A 15,922-nucleotide genomic window follows, 5' to 3' on the forward strand; every position below is an offset into this window, starting at 1 on the left:
TGAGTGCCTGTTGACAGCTTCTGGCATGCTTGAAAATAACTGTGCTATGTTTCATGCTCTGTCTGTTCTTATTTGCCTTGCAATCATTTAAAGGAAAGGTAAACTTAAAGAAGTGTAAGATTGGTGTGTACTGTATGTTTAAAACACTAAGGTGTAAAAGCACCAACATAGCAACTTATAAACATATTTGGGAGGTGAACAACCCTTTTAAATTATTTCATTTTACCTTCAGGGCCTGTACTCGATAAAGTGGACACCAATGCTGAAAGCAGAAAAAATTGTTCCATTTTTTTTCTGCGTTCAGCACTGTACATATTCAGAGGGCATATTAATCAGTTGTTGTGAAGGAACAAAACATGCACTGGACAGCGAACAAGTTGAAGCACCCATGCATACTGAGCCTAAGACATGTCATACAGGAATATCAATTGTCAGTAGAACTTGCCAAGAGATTTCACTAATTTTCCTTGTGAATCTAGTAGCTGACTTTCCTCACAGGAAACAAAAATCCCCATTAAAACAGTACTCTCGTATAGAACTGCCTCACAACCTGTCAGTAAACAACAATTAATACAGGCTAAGAAATTTAGGGACCTGCTGCATAGTTTTGCCCTAATTGATGTATGGAGGGCCCGCCATCCGTTAGACAAGGATTTTAAGTATCACTCCCCCAGATTCTTAACCCACACGAGAATTGACCTTTTCCTCTTGGATTCCCAAACCGCAGCACAAACCACTAAAGCCTGGATCGGAATCCAGTCCTGGTCCGACCACGCTCCCATTGGAATTGATATAGGATCTTTTCCTTCTAAGAGGACTTTAACTCCCTGGAGATTAAATGACTCCCTGTTGTCTCATCAAGGCATATCAGAGCATTTAAAATCTTCTCTGAACTCATATTTTCAGACAAATGTGACTCCAGATGTGGATTATCAAACAATATGGCTCGCACATAAAGCGACCATGAGGGGGGAAATTATATCTCAAGCTGCCAACCTCCGAAAACAACGCGATCATAACATACGCACGATTCAACAAGTCCTTACTGATCTGGAACATGACTACTACTCTCAACCCACAATAGAATTGGCTAACAAAATTCAAACACAAAAAGCGGAGTTGCAAAAATTACTCCTCATTAAAACTGAATATCGGTTGAAGCTCCTTAGGCATTTCTATTATACAAAAAGCAATAAAGCTGACAAATTACTAGCCTCCCAACTACGACAAAGGCAGGCCCACACCAGAATTCAATTTCTAATGGACCAACAGCAGAAAATTACGGACCCCCGTAGGATTGCTAACCACTTTGCCTCTTATTACTCCTCTTTGTATAACTTATCTCATTCCCCAGTAGAGCCCCAGCCCTCTCAAAATGCGATATTGACATATTTAGATTCTTTACAGCTTCCGCAGCCCTCAGAGACTCAATGTGACCAACTCAATGCCCCTATCACCAAAGAGGAAATCATCCACGCTATTAAATTGTTAAAGCTCGGTAAAGCTCCAGGGCCAGATGGCTACACTAATTCCTACTATAAAGCTTATACTGACATTCTAACTCCCCACTTATTGCACTTATTTAAATCTATTATGGACACAGGGCAAATTAAACCGGAATTCCTCCAGGCACATATCTCCACCATTCCCAAACCGGGTAAAGCTCTGGACAAATGTCACAACTACAGACCCATAGCTCTGTTGAATACAGATCTCAAACTTTACTCCAAAATTTTGGCGCTTCGTTTGAACAAAGTTTTACCATCTCTTATACAATATGATCAGGTGGGATTTGTGCCTGGAAGACAAGCTCCTGACAACACCAGGAGGCTTCATAACCTCCTACACGTCATTAAAAAAGGGCAGATTCCAGCTCTACTACTTTCACTTGATGCGGAGAAGGCGTTTGACGGGATCCATTGGGGATATATGATGAACACCCTTACTAAATTTGGTTTAGGGCAACGTTTTTTGCAGGCCGTAACTCCACTTTATTCTAACCCTTCTGCTAGGGTTTTGACCTCGGGGATCCTGTCGGACGCCTTCACGGTTTCTAATGGCACTCGACAGGGGTGTCCGTTGTCCCCTTTGATCTTTGCCTTAATGGTAGAGCCATTAGCCATCAGGATACGGCAAAATCAGGACATTCGTGGGGTCCCGACACGGTCTGGTTGTCACACTATAGGTCTTTTTGCAGATGACATTGTACTAACTTTGACCAATCTACATATCACTCTGCCTAATGTCCTTCGTGAGCTGCACTCTTTTTATTTAATATCCTGGTATAAAATAAACCCCCAAAAAACTCAGGCATTACCGATTAATATTCCTGCACAGACTAAGCACTTACTCCAAAGTAATTACTCCTTTGAATGGAGGGACAATTTCATTACATACCTAGGTACTGCTCTTCCTAAGGATCCTGAACTGCTATTTAAATATAACTATGCTCGTCTCCAGACGTCTATTCTAGAGAGTTACTCTAAATGGAAACCCCTGTACATCTCTTGGGTGGGTAGGATAAATGCTGCCAAAATGAATATCTTACCGAAATTTTTGTATTTATTCCGTACTGTACAGATTGCCCTTCCTGCGTATTATATTAAATCATTGCAAAAGCAGATGAATATGTTCATATGGGCGGGGATGAAACCCCGTACAGCTGCTAAAGTATTGCAACAACCGATTGCGGTTGGAGGACTGGGGCTTCCAAATATCAATAGTTATTATAAAGCATCATTATTGGATACAGCCATGAAAATGCACAGCCCTCTCTGTTGTAGACAATGGTTGGATCTGGAGACAGCAGAATCGCCTACTTCCACTATCCCCCTTCTACTATGGACTCCGCCTAATCTCAGACCTAAACAAACTTCGACATTACCCACGACTGAGCTGATTCTGAGAACTTGGGACAAAGAGAGATCTAAGCTAGACCCTGGAAAAATCATCTCTCCCAGGACTCCGTTGTTAAGTCTCCAATTCTTTTTACAGGACTTGCCTATACAATCTTGGCTGGCTAAGGGTCTGCTTCTAGTCAAAGATTTATATAGCTTAAACAGATATTTATCATTCCAGGACCTCCAAGCTAAATACCTACTTGCAGATACTGACAGCTATGCCTATACGAGGATAACGCATCTATTACAGTCCCACATACCTAATTATAAAAGTTGCCCACTACAAACCGGCTTTGAGCGGCTTGCGGCCACAGGATGGTCGTCCAGGGGGACTCTTTCCAGCACCTACAAGCTCTTGGTCATGGACCCTCCTGACTATAAACACCCCTACATGTTAAAATGGGAAAGCGACCTACAACTCTCCTTTACTGTGGACCAATGGCACGAAACAGCACAGATATTGTCTGGGACTACCAGATGTACGAATCATATTGAATCCTATAAGAAGTTGTTGTACAGATGGCATCTGACTCCAATGAAACTGCATAAGATCTCGCACGCCCATTCGCAATTATGTTGGAGAAATTGTGGGGACGCTGGAACTTTACTGCATTTATGGTGGGGCTGCACACTCTCTCAGCAAATATGGAAGTCGGTATTTCATCTCATATCCAATGACCTTAATATAGCTATTCCTTTTGAGCCACAAGTAGCGCTTCTTCTGCTGTTTCCAGATCGAATCCCCAGGCCCACTAAAAAATTGCTATTTCACTTGTTTAACTCTACCACGACTTTGATAGCTAAGTATTGGAAACCAGGTGGCCCCATCCACTTGGAACACATTATTGCGGCTGTTGATCTCAGAGCAGCTATGGAACATATGGCAGCTCGCAATGAGTATAGGCTGTCGAAATATGAGGAAATCTGGTCGCCATGGCTGACCTACAGACATGGGCAAACTTCAACTCTGTGATATTTTTTCTTTTTGCCTTGCTATGATCTTTGATAGCTTTCCTGAGCTAGTCTTTTCACTTTTACATTGTCAATGCATGCAGTCTGGGTTAGGCTTTAATATTATTGTTCTTATCTTTTATGTTGTTTCTCAGGATGCTCTTTTAGGATATGCTTTCTTTTTATTTCTTTGTATTATTATTTTCCTGTCTGTTTTCACTCCCATTAGAGGTCTCTTCTTTTTGCTCCTTTCAGCAAATTGCTTTACGGAATATTGTACCTGTTTATGATGCTGACCTTACTTTTCAAACTGTGTGTAAGGTCCACTGCATGTGTACTGTACTATTCTGTTTTCCATTGATAACCTCTAATAAAGAGAAGTTACAAAAAAAACAGTACTCTCGGGTAAATACAATTGCTCTCTTGGCAGTTTTGGGTCAAATGGGCATGTGTGCCAGCTTATTTATAGATACCTATATGTATCAACTACTCGTCTCCTCTTGTGACGCAAGCTTAAAGGGATTCTGTAATGATTTTTATGGTTTACTTTTTATTTCTAAATTACACTGTTTACATTGCAAATAATACACTCTACAATTTAAAATTTTATTCTTGAACCAACAAATGTATTTTTTAGCTGTAATATTGGTGTGGAGGCAGCTATCTCAGAGCATTGTGCCTTATCCTGAGCTTTGAGAAGGAGTCAGGACTTCAGGATGGAACTGCTTTGAGACAGCTATTGTTTCTCTCCTTCCCATTGTATTATACCATGACATGGGTCATGCTAAAAGTGCTCCCTAGCAAGGGTTTTCCTAATTTGGTGACATTCTCACTCGGTGGGGCTAGGGTGCAATACAATGTAAACAAATCCTTCAGCTGAGGTATCCCATAACTGCTGGTTAGCTGCCCATAGTTGCTGTTGATAGGCTGCTGATGCATACCCCCAACATTTTGGAAATAGAGAGACTAAATTGTTTTGGCCACACCCCCTAATTACCATGTTTATTTTATAAGATTTGGCAGGTTATGAAAGTTTGAACATATTTCTGTGTTTTTTTTCAGTTATTACAGTTTTGCTAATGAAGGTGATTTGCCCTTTAAGCTGTGGGATATTCTCATCTAAATTGTTACAGCTTATTTGGTTATCTCAAAATTGTTACAAAGTATCTTAGTGGCACCTGGTAGATGTTCTGGGCTCTCTGCCAAAAGCCAATTATGTTAGAAACTTTGTTTCTTTTTCTGTCTTTTCCGTGCAGAGAAAGTCAGGGCTTTTCAGTACAAACAAAAGACTGTGGGTTGAGCTGTAAAAAGCGGGACTGTCCTGCTGAAAACAGGACAGTTGGGAGGTATGTGGGCTGCTGGGAAGGGAGGAGTATGATATCACTCCAACTTGCATTGTAGCAGTAAAGAGTGACTGAGCACAAATCACATGACCTGAGGGCTCCTGAGAATATGTCTAGCATGTAATAATGTACAATTAGATCTCTAAATTGAAAAGAAACAGCACTGGTATGATTAAGAATGTGGCTACAGTGAAAAAAATTTCTGTCAAGAGCTGTTAGAAAGTACAATGAAATAGATACTTATCTGTGAAAATATTTCACTGGAAGTTGTTTTATTGATGAATTCTTCAGCACTGGCCTTTACAGTTTTTGGTCCCCCCCTTTAACTTAAAGGGAGACTGATTAAGTTATCAGCACCTTTTCCTGCTTTGACAGTTATCACGATTAACGCTACCAATTCACTAGGGATGTACTTATTGCTTCAGTGATTCAGTCAGTGATAGTAATAATAATAGTCACTTACTGACCTGACCTGAGCTATGTCTGATAATTCTCCTCTTGATTCTGCATTCCATAGTTCCGTGTCTCAAATTTTTCTCTCACAGTCCCACTTGTCCTATTGGCAGTGTTGCACTTTTATTAATCCCAGCCAGACTAACAGAACTCCAAACCCAAATTTTATGTTCTGAACTTTGAAGAATCAACTTCCAGTTGGATTATTCTCATATTTGGTCTGGGTCTGACAGTCTGAGTGATGGTATTCTGGCTGCCACAAGCTAAAAGCATCCAGAGCAGAGGATGGACAGCCAGATAGGACTGAACATTGATTACATCTTAACCATGAAGACTTTTTAGTACTCTAAAGTTTGTGGAAGATTTTAGAAAATTTAGCTAGGAGCATATACACCCAGTAATTCTAACTGTAGAGCAACACAAGCCACTTAGCAATATATTGTCATTATTTTTTTCTGTAATAGTAACATAGTATGTTAGGTTGAAAAAAAAACACACGCCCATCAACTCTTCTACAATACAACAGCTTGTCCTATCTGTGATGCTCTTGTTCAAATTTAATGACAATTTACTTGCCGCTAATTAGTAATACCCTGTTGTTCTGCCCCTGATCTGCTCAAATCCCAGATCCCTATTCCTCTATCAACCTGGACTACCCACCACATCCCTACTCAATCCACCAACACTATAAACCTCCACCACATTTTTTTTAAATAGTGGTTATAATTAGATTCATACCGAATGTCTAATTAATTTAACACATGTTTAGATGTTCAATACTGAAACGAAAGACTGCAAGTATACGTTCTGTGAAATACAACAACTGCTCTTTTAAGGAAAACTCCCGGTGGGCCCCCATGATGCTAAACTTTTGATGATTCTCTTTTTCTTTGAGAACAAAGAGTCTAAACAGATGGAATAATTGATTATAGTATGTAAAAAACAGACTAGGAGAATAGAGGTTGATTGAGGAGATGAAGAATATTATTACTGAGAGTGGACCCCTGGTCTAAGGTTTTATGGTGGGCCCCTGGTCTAAGGAATACACACCAGGTGTCTTTTAAGCACGTATATTCTTGTGATCAGCCAAATACAGAAATCCTGGAGGGTGGTCAGGCCCGGATTTCGGGCTTGAGCACCCCTAGGTCAGTTGCGTCCTAGCGCCCGCTCTCTCGCAAGTTCGTATTTGTGAGCGTGTGCATGTGCTGGAGCACTGGGGATTACTCATACAGGGGTACGCATACTCGGTGCTCTTTAGGTTGCGGCTGGACAGCATGCCGTCCCTAAAACTTTCCGCCCTAGGACCGGGCTTGTGTGGCCTTGCCACAAATCTTGGCCTGAGGGTGGTATTGTTAGAGAAAAGAAAACCAGTTAACAGTTGCATTATGCCAACCCTAGATAGGGGCCAATAATTATGTCTCAGGGGGTCTAACCAGGAAATGAAACCCAAATAAAGTATGATAAACATTTATATATGAGAGAATAACAGTAACCCATTAATACGTGCATGTAATGGAAATGCAGGGCTTGTGTATCTTACTAGATTGACAGTGTTAAACAGTTCTGTTAAATGAAATGCCCATTTTAGTTCAATGTAGTTCCTTCCCAGCAATTTTAGGCAAAATTGTGTACTTAAAAAGAAAATTTAATTTTTTTTTTTTTTTTTTTATAAAGGTTGATTTTTATTGAATTTTAACATAAAAAACATTTGAAGAAAGTAAAGCTAGGTAGAAGGAAAGAAAAAAAGGGGAAAGTAGAAAAAGAGGTACGGCTGAAAAAGTGACTATCACTGGTTAGTCGTTGTGGCTGGCGACTCGAGCCAAGGGTTCCAAATATTCTCAAATTTCTTCGGGCATCCGCGTGCTAAGTAGGTGAGCTTGTACAGTTCCAGTTGTGAATTAATTAGTCCAATCCATCTATTCAGAGTCGGTGGCAAGGGGCCCATCCAGTGCAGTGCAACAACTTTTTTTGCGTAAAAGAAAAGCAACCTCATCAGGCATCTAGTGTTTACTCTAGGTATCATGGAGTTAAGGAGACCCAGAAGACAAGTTGCAGGGTTAAGTATCTGGGGAAGATCCAGTTCAGTAGCCATGAAGCTCACAATTGCCCTCCAATACCTAGATATCACTGGGCAATCCCACATTAAATGCATGAAATTAGCGACAGAGGCACCGCATCTTGGACAGCTGGGTGAAGCTACTTTCCCCATCATAAATAGTTTCTGAGGGGTGAGGTACGTTTGATGTGTGATCTTAGACTGTATGAGCTTATCTCTTACACTCACTAAAGGAACATATAGGTTGTCAATGATTTCTTCCCAATCATCTGGGTCAAGACGAACCCCACTACTCTCCCACTTATACTTCACCCTGGGTCGGGGATCATATCTATTAGAAATTAAGTGCTTATATGCATTGGATAGGAGCTTGACCATGGCGGGTTGAGATATCAATTCCTCTATCCCTGTGTATTGTATGTGCAGAGGAGGGGTTGGGAACTGCGCGGAGCAAAGATGACTAATCTGGTTATATCCAAATTCGGACAGGTCAGGCAGAGAGAGAATCTGGCGAAGTTGAGATAGTGTGGGAAGAGTGCCATCAGCATAAACTTGGGACAGCCGCTTAAAACCAAATTTAGACCATGTTCCCACTTCTGAGAATGTGACTAAGTGTAGATAGTTACTATTACCCCATAAAGGTGAATCTGGAGATAGAGTAGTAGCAGCTTTAGTGATTTGCACAATTGCATCCCAGGCTCTCTTAGTGGCATCCATTACAGGCAGTAAAGGGCCAAGATCCCTTCGAGTTCTATATAAAGCATTGTGCAGACTTTCAACAGAAGTAAGATATAGTGCCTCTAGTATGGATGCCGGGTTATCAGCGTCAAACACTTTCCAACCGGCTGCATGTGAGGCCTGGGAGGCAAAATAGTATAGCTCATAATTGGGAGAGGACAGACCCCTCTGATCTTGTGGAGCATTGAGAGTGGCTCTGGAGAGTGTGGGCTTTTTGTTCCCCCAAATAAATTCAGATTGCGTTCGGTCTATATCATGTAAGGCTTGCTTGGGTATGTGGCAGGGGGTATTACTCAGTATATAAAGAAATTTAGGAAGATAAATCATCTTGCATATATTTTTTCTGCCTATTAGCGTGAGAGGGAGTTTGGTCCAGTGTGCAAGTGTGTCCTTAAATTGACGGTGTAAGGAGTACAGGTTATGCTGCAAAAATAATGTCGGATCCTTATGCACCGTTATCCCTAGGTACTTAAAATGGTCTGCCACTTTTAGGTTACAGTCCGCAGCCATCTCTACTGGAAGTTGTCCGTCAAGGGGGAATAATATGGACTTGTCCCAATTAATTTGAAGGCCTGAGAACGTACCAAATTGTTTGACAATACCAAGTACAGAGGCGAGTGATTGATGGGGGTCCGCTAAGTAGAGGAGCGTATCATCTGCATATAGTGAGACCTTTTCCTCAATTGTTGAATCCCCGTACTCTTTGAGATTGCCTAATTGCTATGGCCATGGGTTCAATTGCCAACGCAAATATGAGCGGGGAGAGCGGACACCCTTGACGAGTACCCCTCGTAAGGTGAAACGGAATGGAAGTAATGCCATTAACCCTGACGGATGCCCTAGGTTCACTGTACATCAGCTTAAGCCACTTCGTAAAGGAAGGGCCAGAACCCATCCTAGTAACAACCTCCCACAAGTATGGCCATTCCACCGAGTCAAATGCTTTCGCCGTGTCTAATGAGACCACTAGCCTGGAGCCCATGTTTTCATGTTTTAGTTGTAAATTAAGGAATAGTCTTCTCAGGTTAAAGCTGGTTGATTTAGAGGGCATAAAGCCAGTCTGATCAGATTCCACCACTGTAGATACTGTAGATAACAAGACGCTTAGCTAAAATTTTGGCAAGAATTTTAATTTCCGTGTTGAGTAATGAGATTGGTCTATAGGAGGAACACAGTGTAGGATCCTTCCCTGGTTTGGGGATGACCACAATTGTCGCATCTGAGAACGTTGTAGGCAGAGAGAAATTTTCAAAGGCATACATCAAGGTCTCATGCAATTTGGGGACTATCTCGCGTATATGAATACGGTGCCATTCTATAACAAATCCATCCGGGCCTGGGGATTTGCCGGAGGGAAAGGATAGAATGGCTTCAGCAATCTCAAGAGGAGAGGAAATTGGGGAATCCATGTACTTTGCTTGATGAGGTGAAATATTCGGAATGGGAATCCCATTAAGGTACTCATGAAGGTCAGCATTAGAGTAATGCGCAGTGGAAGTGTAGAGAGAGGAGTAAAATTTACTGAATTCCAAGGCTATTGCAGGGGGGGAGGTCAACATTTCCCCTGATGAGGAGAGTATCCTGGGCACAGCAGAAGTACCATTGGGAGGATTGGCTAGGAAAGCTAGAGGCTTGCCATTTTTATCACCATATGCAAACGTAGTGCTGGTGGCATGTAGAAGTTGCTTTTTAGTCAGTTCTATCCTATGCAAATTGAGATGCCTAAGAGCAGTAGCAAATTCCCCATGCGTCTGTGGCGTGGGATTGTCAACATAGGCCGCTTCAGAATGGGTAACTGCCGATTCTAAGCGTTGCAGAGTTTCTTTTGAGGTGTTTCTAGCTCTGGCCACTGCAGCCATTAGGGTACCCCGGGAAACTGCCTTAAAAGCCTCCCAGGCAGTTGAGGGATCCGCAGAGCCATGATTCACACTCCAATATTGTGTAACTGAATCAGCGGATTCCCCCGACCACACTAGGGACCTTTAGCCAGTATGGGCTCAGCCTCCAAGGTCTATGTGTGGGGTCGGAGAGGAGGTCTAACGAAAGAAGCAAAGGGGCATGATCTGAGATTCCCGCGGCAAATATCCAACCTCTCTAACTTTGGGGAGGAGATCCGGGGTAATCAGTGCCAAATCTATTTGTGACAATGACTGATAGGTAGTAGAATAACAGGAAAATTGTCTACGCTCCGGGTACTTCCAGCGCCACACATCCACCAAATTGTACGCCCGGGCCCAATCTGCAAGTTTAGATGTATTTACTGGAGGAGCGGACAGCCTATCCAACAGAGGGCTACAACAGTTGTTAAAGTCGCCCATGATACACACCGGGGCGGGAGGCAATTGGATCAGTGTCTGATATAGGTCATGAAGTACTGTTTCTGTGAAAGGGGGAGGAATGTAGATATTAGCTATGAGGATAGGAAATCCAGCTATAACACACGCCAAGATTTGAAATCTGCCTGCTCTGTCCGAACGCACCTCTATGAGGTCAAACGGGAAACCTTTCCTAACCAGGACTGAGGTGCCTCTAGCATATGTCGAATACGTAGTATGATGAATATACGCAACCCACGGTTTTCGGAGAGCCAAGACCCGACTCCCAACTAAGTGGGTCTCCTGAAGTAGGAGAATATGTGGGGTGTAAGATTTAACATAATTGAAGACTAATGCCCGCTTTACCTTATCATTAAGGCCCCGAACATTCCAAGACACTAAATTAACAGTAGCCATTTGTCGGTGTGTAAAAGGGATGGGTACTCACTCTATGATGCATAGGTTTCAGGCTCCCGGACACCCTACGACCCATGAGTCCACCAAGTACATACATTGTTATCCAGCCAGGGAGGGAAAGAAAAGAGGGAAAGCAAGACTGAAATGAGGTAGAAAAGACATAGTTAAAACAACGTACACAAAAATAAAACCCCAACCCAACAGCCCCCCACCCTGCCCAACCCTCACAGTCTGGTGGGCTTAGTATCCCAAACATAATATCAACTGGGGAGTTTGGTTGCCCTCAACAGGCTCGTTCCAAATCTTGTTGTGGCCAAAGAGCTTCCGTGGTGATCGGTCAATGGTTCAGTAAACTGTGAACTGTAAACTGCAGAACAAAAGGTTATCACGTAATCCCAAGGAAAAAATATCTAGTGGCATATATGTAGCAAGAGTTGTCTTGTGCACAAGAAGGTCCAAGTCAGATGGTAGTGTCAAAATAAGGGTAACGGCAGCACCTACATGAGTCCAGGTGACTTGTGAAGGGCACCGTGTCTGCCACTGAAAAAGTCCCGGTACTATAATGTGCTTGACCACCCGGTACTGCCGAGACATACAGAGGTGTCAACAACTTGGCAACATGAGAGAAACACTTGTACTGATAGCTACATCTTGCAATAGGGATCACATTGAAGAGTTATAGGTATCAGCTTTTCCTCTTCTCTTAACAGTGAAAGGATATTGAAACCATGTACAGTAGGTCAAATACCTGACGAAGAAGAGGGTCAGTAAAGAACAATTACGGCCTGGGACTTCTGCCGGACCGTGCTTCAATCCAGTTCAACGCCTCTTCAGGAGTATTGAAAAAATGAGATTTGTTTGCGTCAATGACCTTGAGTTTAGCCGGGTATAGCATGGCATAAACCAACTTCAGGTCACGCAACTGCCGTTTTACGCCGGTAAAGGTGCTGCGCTGTTTCTGCAGATAAGTAGAGTAATCAGGATACAGTGATATATTGGCTCCCTCATGTACCAGCTACGGAGATAGCCGCATCCCTATCTCGAAAGTGAAGTAATCGTATAAGAAAGGGGCGCGGGGGAGCACCCGGAGGTCTAGGACGACCAGGGACGCGATGAGCCCGTTCCACTGTATAGTGTGCGGTGAAGGGTGCATTAGGCAGAAGTAGCTTGAGCCATCTTTCAGCGAAATCAGTAGGTGAATTGCCCTCTGCGCTCTCCGGGAGCCCCACTACCCGCACATTGTTACGGCGTTGACGGTTTTCATAGTCATCTAAGAGAGAAGCTTGCTGCTTTATTTGCTGCTGTAATTCAGTGAGTTGTGCTGGAATTGGTGTACACATATCTTCCAGAGCACTGACCCTGGCATCCACAGCTGTCGTTCGTTCTCTTACAGCCTGCAAATCCACTTTGATCAGAGATAGGTCAATTTTAACCTCCTCTATGTGTGTAGTGAGCGTGGTTTGACAGTTCGCTATTGCGGCAAGAATTGGCGCAAACGCCGTCTCCGCAGCATCTTCGGGCGGTATTGAAGAAGGGGACGAGGGTGCAGCGCCATCATGGCCAGACCGCCGCACAAATTGGTCCATCTTCTGTGACGTGTCACCGGACTTTTTCGGTGCTCTGCTACTACGCATAATAAGTGCTTGAAGGAATGTTCACCTCAAGGGGAAGTACAGTTCGTTAGCTGATTAGTATATTGTCAGGATCAATAGCACCACGGAGCTCTCAGAAGCATATTCCGTTAATTCAGCATGGAGACAGTAGAATAAACAGTTCTGTTATAGCGGTGCCGTGTGAAAGTGGTACATTCAATTCGCAGTGTTATAGGCCCACTACTTTGTAGTATAAATAGTGCAACAGGGATCATAGAGATGACTCATAGCTATGGCGCTCTGTAATCCCAAGCCACGCCACACAGGCACCAGGAACAACAACACAGTATTATAGATGCACATACGGGGTACCTCAGTTGTGGGGCTGTGGTGGCACTGCCGGCACTTCTCCCACTTCGAGAGCAGTGCAGGATCCAGCAATATGGAGTACCGTCCCACTATGAAGACCTGTGCCCTCAGTAATGGCTGCGCAGCATCACAGAGTACATGCGTTCCAGCATGGAACGCCTCATCGGCGTGATCCTTACAGGGACTGTCGGCCTCAAGGAGCAGGTAATGTACCGGTACGGCTCACCGGATTAGTTCAGTCCGTGGCGACAGGTCAGCTCCCTGCCTTCGTGTCGCAGCGCCCCGTACGGAGACCTGCAGTGCGGAGGAAGCAACGTCGCAGGTCCAGGCCGCAAGTAAACTCCAGTCCCCGGCTTTCCGGCCTAGAAGTAGGCCCCAATTAGCAAGGCGGCTCTTTAGGTGTCGGAGAGATGGATTTAAGCTTTGCTCGTAGCGGGTAGCTTCCCAGGCAGAAGCAGATGGTAGTAGTAGCTTTTTATATAGAGAGATGGGGCCAGATTGTTCGTAAAAGCTACAGAGCTCTGGTGGAACACGTCTGTTCCGTTGTGCAGCTAGCCACACCCCAAAGAAAATTACATTTTTAATGAATGTGGTTAAAGTGGCAAACTTATATTTTTGCAACTACCCTCCCAATAAATTGCTGGAGACCACAGACCAACTCTAGAACTCTAAACTAGAACTTTAAACAGTAAGTTGTGTCATTCTTTGATCTGGGGTTTGAACTGTAGGCCTCTTATCTTGGCTAAGCTCAGTGGTTCACTTTCCTTTCTCACCTAAATATTCTCCCTACAAAGATGATGGCTGGGAGGTCTTTATAAAGTGCTCAACACCACCTTCAATTTATAAAACCTCTGCTCCTGATTTCCTAGTTTTGCTTGCTTGCATCTCTAGCTCTCCAGTAAGTATGCTGTCCTCTTGCATGTACTACTGGGTACTTGTTCAAAGAGCCTATAATGGCAGCAAATGAAATGCTTTAAGGGCATTTACACTTTTATTTTTATAATTATTAAATCTAAAAGCAGAGTAATCACAGTCACTTTGAAATCAAGACATTGCATCTGATTTTAATTGTTTTTTTTAGAAAACTCCTTTCCCTCCCAAGAGAAAAGAAGGGAATGGAAATTAAATGTAATTGGACTATATGTAAACTTCAAAGGTCACATGCACGTTATACCACTTCTAAAGTCACTTTGGTTAATATATGTAAAACTCTTGCATGTGGGGCAGCTAACACTACAAATATGAACTCCTTTTTTTGACACACAACGCCATACAAGTCTATGTGCATACTTTTTGCAGCAAAACAAGGCGAAAAAAATTCGCCCATCCATAAATTGAACTGTATTAATGGGCAGTAACTGAGTGACACTGTAAATTTCTGTGTATGTGCTATTATCTTTGCCTCTTTTAACATTTTTATGCAGTGTTTAGATTTATTTTTCTCAATATAGACAGTCTTCATTACACATGCAGAGAATAAATCACAGGAGTTATAAAACAAGTTTTATTTATGTGAAATTACCTTTCATACATTTTTCTCATCTAACTATTACATTTTATTTCAGAAGTGAATACAGCTAAAAGACACGCTGACACTCTTTGTCAAATGATGATGCTGCAAATTTGGCTTGTGTCCTCTGGATAAGAAGTAGTATTTTTCTGGTCACAATATTTAAGGCGAGTCCTGTTTTTTTCTGTTCCCTGTGCAGAATCATACTTATGCACTGTAAATTTGTGTGTAATTTGAATAATGTCGTTAAAGGTTGGGTATGCATATGCAAAGCAAACCCATTTAGTTTGATAGAACAGTTAGCTTTAAAGTATGAATAGAGAATGAAAGGGTATTGCATCAAGAAGTAAAATAAATTGAAAATGATTTTATTTTAATATGTACATACAAAAAAAAAAGAAGCAAGAAGGGCCTGTAACCCTTAGTAACAGAGGGAGGTCAATTGGGGGATGAGAACCAGGAAAAAGCAGAGATTCTGAACTATCTGCTTATACAACTGGGAAATCAGCAAACTAAAATTTCCTGTGTATGGTGATTAACCACGTGTCTGTACAGTTATGGGATCTGTTATCCAGAAATATCTGAATTCTGGGATGGCCATCTCCGATCGACTGCCTTTTAATCAAATAATTCAAATTGTTAAAAATGAATTCCCTTTTCACTGTAATAATAAAACCATTCTTGTTCTTGATCCTAACTAAGATATAATTAATCCCTATTGGAGGCAAAACAATCCTATTGGATTTAATTAATATTCAAATGATTTTTCAGTAGACTTTAGTTATTTAGATCCAAATTACTGAAAGATCCCTTATCCAGAAAATCCCTGGTCCCAAGCATTCTGGATAACAGGTCCCATATCTGTACTACAAAGAGGGGAGAACTACTTTGTTGTCCATGTGGATCTTTGAACTTGATACTTTACTTGCATGAAACTCCCCCTATGTCCATTTTTTGGTGACTGACAACCCATACACAGAACTATAACTCCTAAAATTCATAGTGTTGTTGCATGTTTATTTCTCTCATGAACTCATTCTTATAAGTACTGGATAGCCAAGAAGCTTCAATTATTATTCTGGTAGACATACTCTATTTCAGGCATGCAGGAAATTAAAACAGGTATGGTATCTCTGAAAATCTGTTATCCAGAAAGATCCAGAAATCTCCAAGGCCATCTCCCTTACAATTTATTTTAAACAAACAATTCTCATTTTTAAAATTGATTTCCTTTTTTCATGTAATAATTAAATAATACCCTGTTATTTATCCTAAACA

General features: G+C 42.1%; 1 protein-coding gene across 9 annotated transcripts in view; it reads left to right on the plus strand.

Moving 5' to 3' along the window:
• Positions 1-15,922, plus strand: part of LOC108711543 (WD repeat and FYVE domain-containing protein 3) — a 244,162-nt gene that overhangs the window by 26,906 nt on the left and 201,334 nt on the right. For 6 of the 9 annotated variants that reach the window (XM_041591303.1, XM_041591320.1, XM_041591297.1 and 3 more), the window contains exon 2: positions 14,700-14,811. The exons of 2 other annotated variants lie outside the window; for them this stretch is intronic. The gene's annotated coding sequence lies outside the window, so the exon portion shown is untranslated. The remainder of the gene's footprint in view (positions 1-14,699; positions 14,812-15,922) is intronic. One more of the 9 variants, XM_041591301.1, reaches the window with a different exon arrangement.

The sequence above is a fragment of the Xenopus laevis genome, chromosome 1L (assembly GCF_017654675.1).
Source record: "Xenopus laevis strain J_2021 chromosome 1L, Xenopus_laevis_v10.1, whole genome shotgun sequence".
NCBI classification, from domain to species: Eukaryota; Metazoa; Chordata; class Amphibia; order Anura; family Pipidae; genus Xenopus; species Xenopus laevis.